This window comes from Salvia splendens, chromosome 17 (genome assembly GCF_004379255.2).
Source record: "Salvia splendens isolate huo1 chromosome 17, SspV2, whole genome shotgun sequence".
Taxonomy (NCBI): Eukaryota; Viridiplantae; Streptophyta; class Magnoliopsida; order Lamiales; family Lamiaceae; genus Salvia; species Salvia splendens.
Genome location: NC_056048.1, coordinates 16,438,662 through 16,451,477, shown reverse-complemented (window position 1 = coordinate 16,451,477; position 12,816 = coordinate 16,438,662). Strand labels below are relative to the sequence as shown.

The following is a 12,816-nucleotide window of genomic DNA, read 5'->3' as shown; positions in this document are numbered from 1 at the left end:
GCTCTCGCCGGTTAAGCTTGCTTTTTAGCTTCTTTCTGGAACACAATTAAGCCTACAAAATCAACCTTTTTTTATCATATATTACCTGTGAAAACTCTATAACGGCGAACTGGAAGACTGTGTTAGTAACTGAAAAATGTAGACTCTATATGCTTAATGGAGTTTCATCTGGGGGTGCTCCAATGTACTAGTATTCAAGGGAGAAACACTAGCCAACATAAATAAGATATTCCAAAACAATTACTATTGCATACTAGATAATTGGTTCCAAGGTTTTCTTGAAAAAAAACACAGTAGAAGAAAATACCGATAATGCTGAAAATTAATTTTCATGAGCAGAACATAAACTACATTTATTTGGAAGATCATATGCCCCTAAATACAACTTGTATATGAGCCTGACGTTAGACCAAGTGTCTTAGCCATGGAGCTTTAAGATCTGATGATTCATATTAAGATATTAAAACTAGAGAGTTCTGCATAAGATTTATTTTAAGAATAAGAAACGATCTTTTTAAATAGTTACAAACTGAGGTGTTTCTGTTAACATTCTCAATAATATGGTTTTTTATGCTTTGGGGCTTAGTAGTTATTACAAGGGATATTCCAGTTATCTTCTCGAGATAGTGCCAAGGATCAACGTGTCTTCTTTTAGCTACATATTTTAGCTCAATATACCTACTTATAGTTAAATCAAATCATTATCTAACTAAAGAAGTAACATTTTATGTTATACGAAGTTTAAAATTCCATGATACATGAAGATTGAATGTCATACTAAGTTTGATACTCCATGAAACATAGCATTTAACAGTTTATATTTCTATCTCAATATATAGTGTTATGTTTAGTGATAAATACAATGAAAAATAACGGTTTTAACTTACACACAAAACACCATATTGATCATAACATTTTGTCACGACCGCACTTCCTAAGGATAGAAAACACGGTGGATCGCGACTAGTGAGGGAATTAAGAAGCGGGGAAGAAGGGGGAAAACAATCAAGGGGTATAACATGTAGATCAAAAGGCGAAATTCCATTATCAAATCAAAGTTTCAAATCCCGAAGGTACGTACGTGAATGACATAGTTTGACAATTCAAAGGAAAACAAAGAAATTCTTAAAACTTGGCATAGCGGAAGCATTTGAGAGTTAGTTACTACTATGTATGAAGACACAATAGTAACCTGAACGTTTATTGAATCCTGTCTTTGTCCAAATGCTCAACATCCTCCGTCCTCATCAACGCTCAACCTGCACATAGGGAAAACATATGCAGGGGCTGAGTACTTGATGCACTCAGTGAACTCATGCCCAAAATACATTTCATCAATAAAGTTATGTCAAGCCACCGTTGAGTGAAACTCGGGTTTTACTTTAAAAATGCCGAGAAACACTAAAATCATTTCCTCATCATTTCAAAAACAATCATTTCTCCTTGATTTACTTAAGAAACTGCCCTATCTGTTCTTTAGGGTGCCGTGTAAGGGGCCACTTACCACGAGCACGAAAACCGGCCAACCTGTTCGATGACTCACGGTCCTCATCGTGCACACTAGTCCGAGTAGGGACGCACCCTTGCTAGGACCCGAATTCGATTAAACTCATAGTAGGGACTCACTCCCCACTAAGCAATCATCAACATCAACATCAATCTCATCAACATCCTGTGAACGAGAATGTGGCCGCAAACTCGTTCACTAGACCGGCCGACCCAAAAGACGGCTCACGATCTCCATTGGTGTACACTAGCCTGAGTAGGGACTCACTCCCCAGTCAGACCCGAATTCGATTTCAATAGGTCTAGTAGAGACAACTCCCTTGCTAAACAAACAGATAGGCATTTCTCCAAAACAAAAACATGGCATGACATACCCTTTGCAAACTTTATTTTTCCTCAAAAACATATTTAAAACATAACTCATTTTTCTGTCAAGCTCGAGCATCATCATATCACATCCACAAAGTTGAGCAATTCACAACCACTCAAAAGCTATCACTTTCACAATCAATTCACAACATATGACCATCACTTTCACACCTTAAACACATATATCACATCGTCATGGAATGAAATAATACTTGGCAATCACACTTAGAAAGCAATTCATCACTTTAAAAGATGCTCAAACCGGATATAATAAATCGCAAGCTCTTGAAAATAATTTAGTTCGAATGCTCACAAAATACTTAGTTAGAAAGCCCACCTCAAAAGCTTAGGATTTCCGTAAACAGTTCCTCGTTCCGACTTTTAGCGTGCGTGCGAACCACCTTTTCGGAAAATACATAAAGTTCACATCAAATCTCGGTAACGAAGGTATTTAGAATGCATGCACTCTAATTTAAGTCTTTTATTTCGTTTTCTCGATTTTTGTGTATTTTTGATTATTCGGCGGCCGCCCAAGGCGTCACTTGCGGCGCCGGTCGGCCATTTACGCTTATAACTCCTTCGTTGACTCCTCATAATTTTCCTCCACGATGTCGGAATAAATTCCCAAAAATTATTTAAGCGTATAATTAAATTATCGCAACTATTTCTCTTCGCAATTTTATTTATTTCGCACTTGGAATAAAATTATTCGCCTTTCGAAATTCTGGGATTTAATTAGTTTGGCCCAAAGATTTAATTAAAAACCCAATACTTAATTATTTACCTCACCTCTTACTTCTCATTTAATTTAAAAGCCCCAATTAAACAAATAAAGGAGCCCAATCTAGCAACCATCCCATTTTAATTAATAGGCCCAAGAAAACAAGTAAAGGCCCAAATTCTTTTATCAATACAATTGCCCAATTTTGACTCCCATTTTCCCCAAATCGGTCAACTCTCTCTCCCTCTATCTTCTTTCTTCTTTCTTCTCTCTCTACCCGCCTCCCTCAATCGCAGAAGCCATCCCCCTTCCGTCGCTCTCTCTCCGGCTCGACGCCGCCGTCGGAGCTGCCGCGGCGGTCGCCAGGAAGTCGCCAGCTGCTGCTGCCTCGCCGCCTCTGTCCGTCCGCCGTCGCAGAGTCGCCGGGAGAAGCTGCTGCCGCAGCGAGGAGGAACGCCGCCGTCGCCCGCTGCAGCTCGCCGTCGGTCGTCGCTCCTGGAGTGGAGGCAACCCAGCCGCTGGAGCGGCCACCCTCCTGCCGTCGCCGGGAGTCCAGCCGCCGGCCAGGCACCGCGCAGCCCCGAACACGCCCGGAACCACCCCGAAACGTCCCGCAATATACGTTATCATTATAAAGTTAAGTTCTTTTGTGTTTTTGATTTCATACGACAACTATTCGATTTGTTTCAATTGCTAAATTGTTGAGTTGGTTAAGGAAAAGAAAATTGTGAAATGATGTATGATAGAGATGCTAAGACTCATGCTTTGGGGATTAGATATAGATTATACCTCAAACAAAGATTGAACTTGGTAGTGGATGAGCAAGAATGGTAGCAAGGTCCCTTCTCTCTCGGCTCTTCTCTATTTTTCAGCCCTCTCTCTCAATTTTTTTTTTGTGTGAAGTTGTAATGTGTATTGGGAAGAGTTAGGGAAGAGGTTTCATGAATAAGTACTGTGTGACCTTTGGTTTGTAGGATTAATGAGGAAGATGGAAGGTTTGAAAGGCGGAGGGTCTCCATGAACAAAGGAACCGGCCGAGAGGGAAAGAAAAAGAAGGAAGAAGAAGAGTTCTTGGGCTTACCCCATTTTCATGGAGAGATATTGGGCTCCAATTAAATTAATTACATGTTGTTGGGTTCAAATGTTGTAAGGCCCAAGTTGGTGTTACTATTATTATTTCGTGGATTTAAAATAATTAGAGTCCAAGCTATTTGTAGACAATTGGACTCTAATTAAATTTGAAAAGCCCAAAATAAATACATACTTTCCAAAGTACATTTAACGAGAAGCGTAACATGACGATAACATTTTATTATTATATTTTTTTTATTCATGATATATATTAATTTAGTACTTAAAAAGTACGGGTGTTACATTCTATCCACCCTAATAAAAATTTCATCCCGAAATTTGCTCATTTCTAACAAACAAATCCGGGTACTTCTCTTTCCTTTTATCCTCGAGTTCTCAGGTAGCCTCCTCATAACCAGCATGGTTGTTGCTCGGGCACTCTTTGGTAAAATGTCCAAGTCCACCACATTCGTAGCACATATTAGTCCCAATTCTGCATTCACCCAAATGATTCTTTCTTTTACAGTTATCATCTAAGGATAGATGTTTCGTGCGTTATTTTTGTTCGAGCATTTCGCCCTGGTATGAAAGAACGTAGTAATTTGCAATCTCGTCAATCTTTCAAACTAGAACAAGTCGTGCTTCACAGGGTTGTCATTGTCTCGTCATCTCATCACCCCTTGGAATTCACTCTTTTCTATGCCTCATTCGTTCCATCGATAAATATATTGCCTTAAAAGAAAGCATAGTCCGGGCGTATACTTAGCCTACATCTAAGGCCTTCGAAGTCTACATCTCATAATATTATCAATCATACTCCATTCATTATCATGTCCAACATCAATTGCATAAACATTTCTCATTTCAAAACATTTTACCTTCTCTTTCGTTGAGCGCGGCGAGACGGAATGTTGAGCCTTCAATGAATACTCTTTTAGTCTAGCGAAACGAGTCTAGACTAGATTGAATAAAAGACTCTCGGTCCAGAGCGGAAGGAAAAGTTGCTCTGATATCATTCTGTCACGACCGCACTTCCTGAGGATAGAAAACACGGTGGATCGCGACTAGTGGGGGAATTAAGAAGCGGAGAAGAATGGGAAAAACAATCAAGGGGTACAACATGTAGATCAAAAGGCGAAATTCCATTATCAAATCAAAGTTTCAAATCCCGAAGGTACGTACGTGAATGACATAGTTTGACAATTCAAAGGAAAACAAAGAAATTCTTAAAACTTGGCATAGCGGAAGCATTTGAGAGTTAGCTACTACTATGTATGAAGACACAATAGTAACCGGAACGTTTATTGAATCCTGTCTTTGTCCAAATACTCAACATCCTCCGTCCTCGTCAACGCTCAACCTGCACATAGGGAAAACATATGCAGGGGCTGAGTACTTGATGCACTCAGTGAACTCATGCCCAAAATACATTTCATCAATAAAGTTATGTCAAGCCACCGTTGAGTGAAACTCGGGTTTTACTTTAAAAATGCCGAGAAACACTAAAATCATTTCCTCATCATTTCAAAAACAATCATTTCTCCTTGATTTACTTAAGAAACTGCCATATCTGTTCTTTAGGGTGCCGTGTAAGGGGCCACTTACCACGAGCACGAAAACCGGCCAACCTGTTCGATGACTCACGGTCCTCATCGTGTACACTAGTCCGAGTAGGGACGCACCCTTGCTAGGACCCGAATCTATACTAATATAAAGTGACAGTTTAATGAAAAGACGTATTTACCCTTTTTGGCGGGAAAACATTATAGTATGTGAGAGGGCATTTTGGTAAATCCAGTTGGCTAAATTTGGAGTTTATTTTCTAATTTTTTTTTTGTATTCTGCATCCTATATTACCTTTCTTTTTTTCAGAGATTTACCGATTTGAAATTGGAGAGAAAGCCGAGAGACGGCTGGCGCTGGCGGAGGAAGGGGAAGAAGCTGCTGTTCTTCTCCATTTGGGGAAGGAACAAATGGTGAAATTGAGATAGGAGGCGAAGCCGGCAGCACACTGGCGACGCAAGGGGGAGACGATTTCGCCGAAAGGAGCGGAGTGAGAAGGAACCACCGCTACTGTGTTCTCCAAATTGGGAATTTACGTTGAGAAGGTTTTGTTTAAGAAGAAGACATATAATTGAGAGAAAGGAAAAGGAGCTGACGGAGCTTAGTATAAATTGGGGCTGCCCAATTCTAACTTAATTTGGGCCATTTCTTGGCAATCACACTTAGAAAGCAATTCATCACTTTAAAAGATGCTCAAACCGGATATAATAAATCGCAAGCTCTTGAAAATAATTTAGTTCGAATGCTCACAAAATACTTAGTTAGAAAGCCCACCTCAAAAGCTTAGGATTTCCGTAAACAGTTCCTCGTTCCGACTTTTAGCGTGCGTGCGAACCACCTTTTCTGAAAATACATAAAGTTCACATCAAATCTCGGTAACGAAGGTATTTAGAATGCATGCACTCTAATTTAAGTCTTTTATTTCGTTTTCTCGATTTTTGTGTATTTTCGATTATTCGGCGGCCGCCCAAGGCGTCGCTTGCGGCGCCGGTCGGCCATTTACGCTTATAACTCCTTCGTTGACTCCTCATAATTTTCCTCCACGATGTCGGAATAAATTCCCAAAAATTATTTAAGCGTATAATTAAATTATCACAACTATTTCTCTTCGTAATTTTATTTATTTCGCACTTGGAATAAAATTATTCGCCTTTCGAAATTCTGGGATTTAATTAGTTTGGCCCAAAGATTTAATTAAAAACTCAATACTTAATTATTTACCTCACCTCTTACTTCTCATTTAATTTAAAAGCCCCAATTAAACAAATAAAGGAGCCCAATCTAGCAACCATCCCATTTTAATTAATAGGCCCAAGAAAACAAGTAAAGGCCCAAATTCTTTTATCAATACAATTGCCCAATTTTGACTCCCATTTTCCCCAAATCGGTCAACTCTCTCTCCCTCTATCTTCTTTCTTCTTTCTTCTCTCTCTACCCGCTCCCTCAATCGCAGAAGCCATCCCCCTTCCGTCGCTCTCTCTCCGGCTCGACGCCGCCGTCGGAGCTGCCGCGGCGGTCGCCAGGAAGTCGCCAGCTGCTGCTGCCTCGCCGCCTCTGTCCGTCCGCCGTCGCAGAGTCGCCGGGAGAAGCTGCTGCCGCAGCGAGGAGGAACGCCGCCGTCGCCCGCTGCAGCTCGCCGTCGGTCGTCGCTCCTGGAGTGGAGGCAACCCAGCCGCTGGAGCGGCCACCCTCCTGCCGTCGCCGGGAGTCCAGCCGCCGGCCAGGCACCGCGCAGCCCCGAACACGCCCGGAACCACCCCGAAACGTCCCGCAATATACGTTATCATTATAAAGTTAAGTTCTTTTGTGTTTTTTATTTCATACGGCAACTATTCGATTTGTTTCAATTGCTAAATTGTTGAGTTGGTTAAGGAAAAGAAAATTGTGAAATGATGTATGATAGAGATGCTAAGACTCATGCTTTGGGGATTAGATTATACCTCAAACAAAGATTGAACTTGGTGGTGGATGAGCAAGAATGGTAGCAAGGTCTCTTCTCTCTCGGCTCTTCTCTATCTCTCGGCCCTCTCTCTCAATTTTTTTTTGTGTGAAGTTGTAATGTGTATTGGGAAGAGTTAGGGAAGAGGTTTCATGAATAAGTACTGTGTGACCTTTGATTTGTAGGATTAATGAGGAAGATGGAAGTTTTGAAAGGCGGAGGGTCTCCATGAACAAAGGAACCGGCCGAGAGGGAAAGAAAAAGAAGGAAGAAGAGTTCTTGGGCTTACCCCATTTTCTTGGAGAGATATTGGGCTCCAATTAAATTAATTACATGTTGTTGGGCTCAAATGTTGTAAGCCCAAGTTGGTGTTACTATTATTATTTAGTGGATTTAAAATAATTAGAGTCCAAGCTATTTGTAGACAATTGGACTCTAATTAAATTTGAAAAGCCCAAAATAAATACATACTTTCCAAAGCACATTTAACGAGAAGCATAACATGACGATAACATTTTATTATTATATTTTTTTTATTCATGATATATATTAATTTAGTACTTAAAAAGTACGGGTGTTACACATTTTGACCTCCACAAAATAAAACCAGTCTTACTTGTCCTTCACAACCTTGTCCTGTCCAGTTTTATTCACGATCAATTTCCGCTACCTGTTTTTACAACTTCTTGTAACCTTACAAGTACTTCGTTCATAGACTTTACAAATACTTATAGTGTATGATCTTCCAGAGCTCATAAATCAAACAATTTCTTAATACATTTCTCTATGATAATGTCATACTTGGATGGTTGAATCTGTTTATAAGTACATCTTATATAGTAAGACACTGATGTAAAAGAAAAAAAAATTATAGGGGGATAAATACGAAGTAAAATTTTTTCCTTGAAATTGTTGAAGCCAATAACAGAATCTACATCTATAAAAACTATAATCGTGAAAATACCCAAATGTGAATCTAACTTGCCAACTGAGTGAGAGGAAGTACCCATCAAAATTCTTATGCAGACAATTGCTATGAATAGCAAATCACATGACCGTCCATTTCTCAAAATTTAACATCACTAGAGTAGTTTTAATTTGAAACTATCAAGAAGTTACAAATATAAAACTGGTAAATAGTTTCAAGCTATTACTAGTGTTATCCTACTTCAGTCATGTATTAATGATGCTATCTCATCATCTACATCATGCAGCTGCAGCTACGTCCATGCACCTCACCTACACTTGAGCTCGACTATGGAATGAAACGAGCAGTTAATAATTAGTTAGTTAGTTAATAACAGCTGGATGGTAGTTAGTTAGTTAAGTGTGTTAGTTAGCTTTACACCTTTGCACCGAATATATAAGGTGTATGTACTTCTCTGAATTTATTGAATAAGATTTCACCATTATCTCAAAATATCTTTTTCTCTCCCTCTTTCATTCATTTGCATTCATGAAGCTAATCTCCATGAGTTTGTTATGGTATCAGTGACAAAAGCTTCCGCATTCTCTCTCTAATCTCCTTCAGATCTTTGTTGCCTTCCTCTTCTCCCTCGGGATGGCCAATCGAAATCGTGCTCCGTTACCTGCAGAGGACACTTCTAGTCCTTACTTCCTTCATCCAAGTGATAATCCGGGGATCATCATTGTTCAACAACAACTCACTGGATCCAATTACACCGCTTGGAGCAGATCATTCAGCACCGCTCTACTCCCCAAAAACAAACCTGTTTTTATTGATGGATCTATTCTTCATCCATCTCGTGATGATCTACTCTATCAACCATGGATTCATTGCAATAGCATGGTCACTTCATGGCTACGCAACTTTGTATCTCCACAAATATGCTCGAGCATCATGTACATTGATGATGCTTATGCAATCGACCTAAAGGAGCGATTCTCCACAGGTGATTCAGCTAGGATCTATCAACTTCGACAACAACTCATGTCTCTCTCTCAAGGATCCTCTGATGTCAACACATATTTCACCAATCTACGTATTGTTTGGGATGAATACAAAAACTCTCAACCGATCTCCTGGTGTATTTGTACTAGATGTACTTGTGATAGTGCTTTGAAGTGGAATCAACATCAAGAGAATGATTGCACCATGCAATTCCTCATTGGCTTGAATGCTTCTTTTTCTCAACTCAGAGCTCACATTTTATCAATGATTCCTCTACCTTCTCTATCTAAGGTTTTCTCACTGGTGATTCAGGAAGAGAGGCAGAGATTGATTGATGGCAACAACATATCTCCTGCTCCTGTTCGAGCTCCAGTCACTAGTGAATTACCTTTTGCCAATGCAGCATCTTCTTATGGTAAAGGCAAACTCATCTGTTCTCACTGTGGAAGAAACAATCACCCAGTTGAAAAATGCTTCATTCTTCATGGCTATCCACCTGGATTTGTCAGAGGAAAAAGAAAATATCCACAATCATCTGGAATTGCTGGAAATCCTAATTCTCATCAACAACGGTCTGTTAATCTTGTTGAAGACTCTACAAATCTACTAAGTTTTGATCAATATCAACAGCTTATCAGCCTCTTGCAAAGTCATAAACTCCACAGTCCCTCCACTTCAACCTTCACATCAGTCAGTTATCTCCCTGCTCAATCCTCAACTCATACCACAAACAATTTCTCTGGTACTGTTTTCTTCACTCATTTTGTAAATTCTATCTCATCTTCATGTTCTATCTCATCTACATGGATTCTAGATACAGGAGCCACCCACCATGTATGCTATGATCAATCTCTCTTCAATTCTGCCTCACCAATAGCAAATGCATCTGTCAACCTTCCTAATGGTAATACAGCTCCTGTCACTCATCTAGGTATTGTAAAACTTACCTCTCTCATCACTCTTTCTCCAGTTCTACATGTACCATCCTTTTCATTCAATCTGATCTCAGTCAGTGCTCTCACCCAAAATTCAGCTTGCATTGTCACTTTTACTCACAATAACTTCAAAATCCAGGAAGCTTCACTGGGGACAGTGATTGTGAAGGGTAATCGAGTGGGAAATCTCTACATCTTTGAGTTTTCAGAACCACTATGCTGTAACACTGATGCATCTCAGACTCATTCCAGAGATTGTGTTCAGCCTTCTTTGATTTCTGCCTCTGTAAACTCTATTGTAAGCATGATATTTGGCATCAACGTTTGGGGTATCCTTCATTCAATAAAATGAAACTTTTATCCAGTATTTTGTCTCCTTCAAATTCACATCTTACTACCTGTCAAATTTGTCCCATTGCCAAACAAAAGAAACTTCCCTTCCCCATCTCAACTTATACTTCATCTGAAATTTTTGACATGATTCATTGTGATGTATGGGGACCTTTTTCTACCCCTACACATGATGGTTTCAAATATTTCTTGACTATAGTTGATGATTTCTTACGTTTTGTTTAGACTTTCCTTCTCATACACAAATCTGAGGTTCAATCAGTCTTAACCCAGTTTTTCTCCACTGTCAACACTCAATTCTCCAAGAAAATAAAGGCCATAAGAAGTGACAATGCACCTGAATTCAACCTCCATTCTCTTCTTTCAGCCTATGGGACTATAGCTCATCATTCTTGTGTAGAAACTCCGCAACAAAATGCTAGAGTTGAGAGGAAACATCAGCATGTACTCAATGTAGCCCGCAGCCTCTTGTTTCAGTCTCACTTGCCCATATCTTTCTGGGGAGAGTGCATTCTCACAACCTCATTTCTTGTAAATCGAACCCCCTCATATGTTCTGCCAGATAATATCACTCCTTTTCGAGCTCTCTTCAAAAAGCCTCCATCCTACACACGCCTAAAAGTTTTTGGATATCTTTGCTTTGCCTCCACTTTGGATAAGAGCAAACACAAATTCTCTCCAAGAGCCATCATGTGTATCTTCATTGGATATCCCTCTGGCTATAAAAAGGATACAAAGTGATGAATATAGCCACCAATGACATCTTCATTAGCCGAAATGTCTCATTTCATGAATCTGAATTCCCTCTTTCCTCTCTAACTCAGTCTGTTTTTCCAACAAATATCTCACACCCTCCCACCCACTCTTAATCTCACACTGACCTTCCTATCATCCCTCAAAATGTTCCCAGCTCATCATCTTCATCATATCCTCCTCACTCAAAATCTGGGAGATCCCTCAAAACTTCATCTCATCTCACTGATTACATTTGTAACTCAGTAACTACATCCTCTAAATATCCTATCTCATCTTACTTCTCTCTTTCCAAGCTATCTCAGCCATATCTCAACTTCATTAGCCTTCTCTCCATGCTCACTGAACCCTCATCATATAAGAAAGCTTCTCAATGCCCAAAGTGGGTTTTGGCTATGCAAGATGAGCTGTAAGCTTTGATCAGAACCAATACTTGGTTGATCACATATCTACCTCCAGGCAAGATACCTATCTCTTGCAAATGGGTGCATAAAATCAAATTCAAGGCTGATGCCACTGTGGAAAGATATAAAGCACGATTAGTTGCCAAAGGCTTCACTCAACAGGCTGGTGTGGATTACCATGACACCTTCTCCCCTGTTGCAAAACTCACCACAGTTAAATTGTTGTTATCTCTTGCTGTCATAAAAGGATGGTTCTTAGCTCATCTGGACATCAACAATGCCTTTTTGTATGGAGATCTAAATGAAGAAATCTACATGACTCTATCTCCTGGTCTGATCATCACAGATCCTCCACCGGGTTCTGGTCAGCTAGTTTGCAGGTTGAAAAGATCTCTATACGGCCACAAACAAGCTTCCAGACAGTGGTATCTTAAATTCTCTCATGTTCTTGCTGGTTTTGGATTGGTCCAATCTGCCTCTGACCATTCCTTCTCCTACAAACACTCTTCTGATGGGAAATTTTTTGGAGTTGTCATTTATGTTGATGACATTTTGGTGGCTAGTAGTGAGGACTCCATGATCTCTGACTTTAAAGCCTTCCTCACTAACCACTTCAAGTTCAATGATTTGGGAAAGCCTAAATACTTTCTTGGTATTGAAATAGAAATAGCACTGGAATTTTCATCTCTCAACACAAATATGCTCTTGATCTTGTAACTGATGCTGGATTACTTGGTTGCAAACCAGCATCCACTCCCATGGACTCCACCACGCAGCTGCAGATGGATGCAGGGAAACCCCTCTCTGACCCTAAAGTTTATAGAAGACTCATTGGAAGACTTGTATATCTCTGCATCACACGCACTGTCACATTTTCTGTCAACAAACTCAGCCAATTCTTGTCTAAACCATGCTCCGATCATCTCATTGCTGCTGAAAGAGTCCTCAAGTACTTAAAGGGCACCATAGGCCATGGTCTTTTCTATTCAACCCAGACAGCTCCCTCTTTAAGCATCCTCTCTGAGGCTGATTGGGCTGGATGTCCAGACACTAGAAGATCCATCTCTGGTTTTTGCCTATTTCTTGTGACTTCTTTAATTTCTTGGAGATCCAAGAAGCAACATACTATATCCAGATCTTCAGCCGAGGCCGAATATAGATCAATGGCCCTTGCTTGCTGTGAAGTAGTATGGATTATTGCCTTACTCGAAGACTTTGCCTTGGAGATTCGACATATCAGTAGCAACTTCTCTTGCTTACACAACTTCTCTCTAACTTCTCTCTACAATCCA

General features: G+C 40.0%; 2 long non-coding RNA genes across 2 annotated transcripts; both read left to right on the top strand.

Annotated features, from left to right (window-relative positions):
- The first annotated feature begins 2,831 nt into the window (after positions 1–2,831).
- On the top strand, positions 2,832–3,878 carry LOC121775564. Its single transcript, XR_006045152.1, has 2 exons — positions 2,832–3,232; positions 3,571–3,878. It is a non-coding gene; the product is annotated as an uncharacterized LOC121775564 (long non-coding RNA).
- A 2,745-nt stretch (positions 3,879–6,623) lies between these two features.
- LOC121775565 lies at positions 6,624–7,571 on the top strand. Its single transcript, XR_006045153.1, has 2 exons — positions 6,624–7,219; positions 7,355–7,571. It is a non-coding gene; the product is annotated as an uncharacterized LOC121775565 (long non-coding RNA).
- Positions 7,572–12,816: the final 5,245 nt, after the last annotated feature.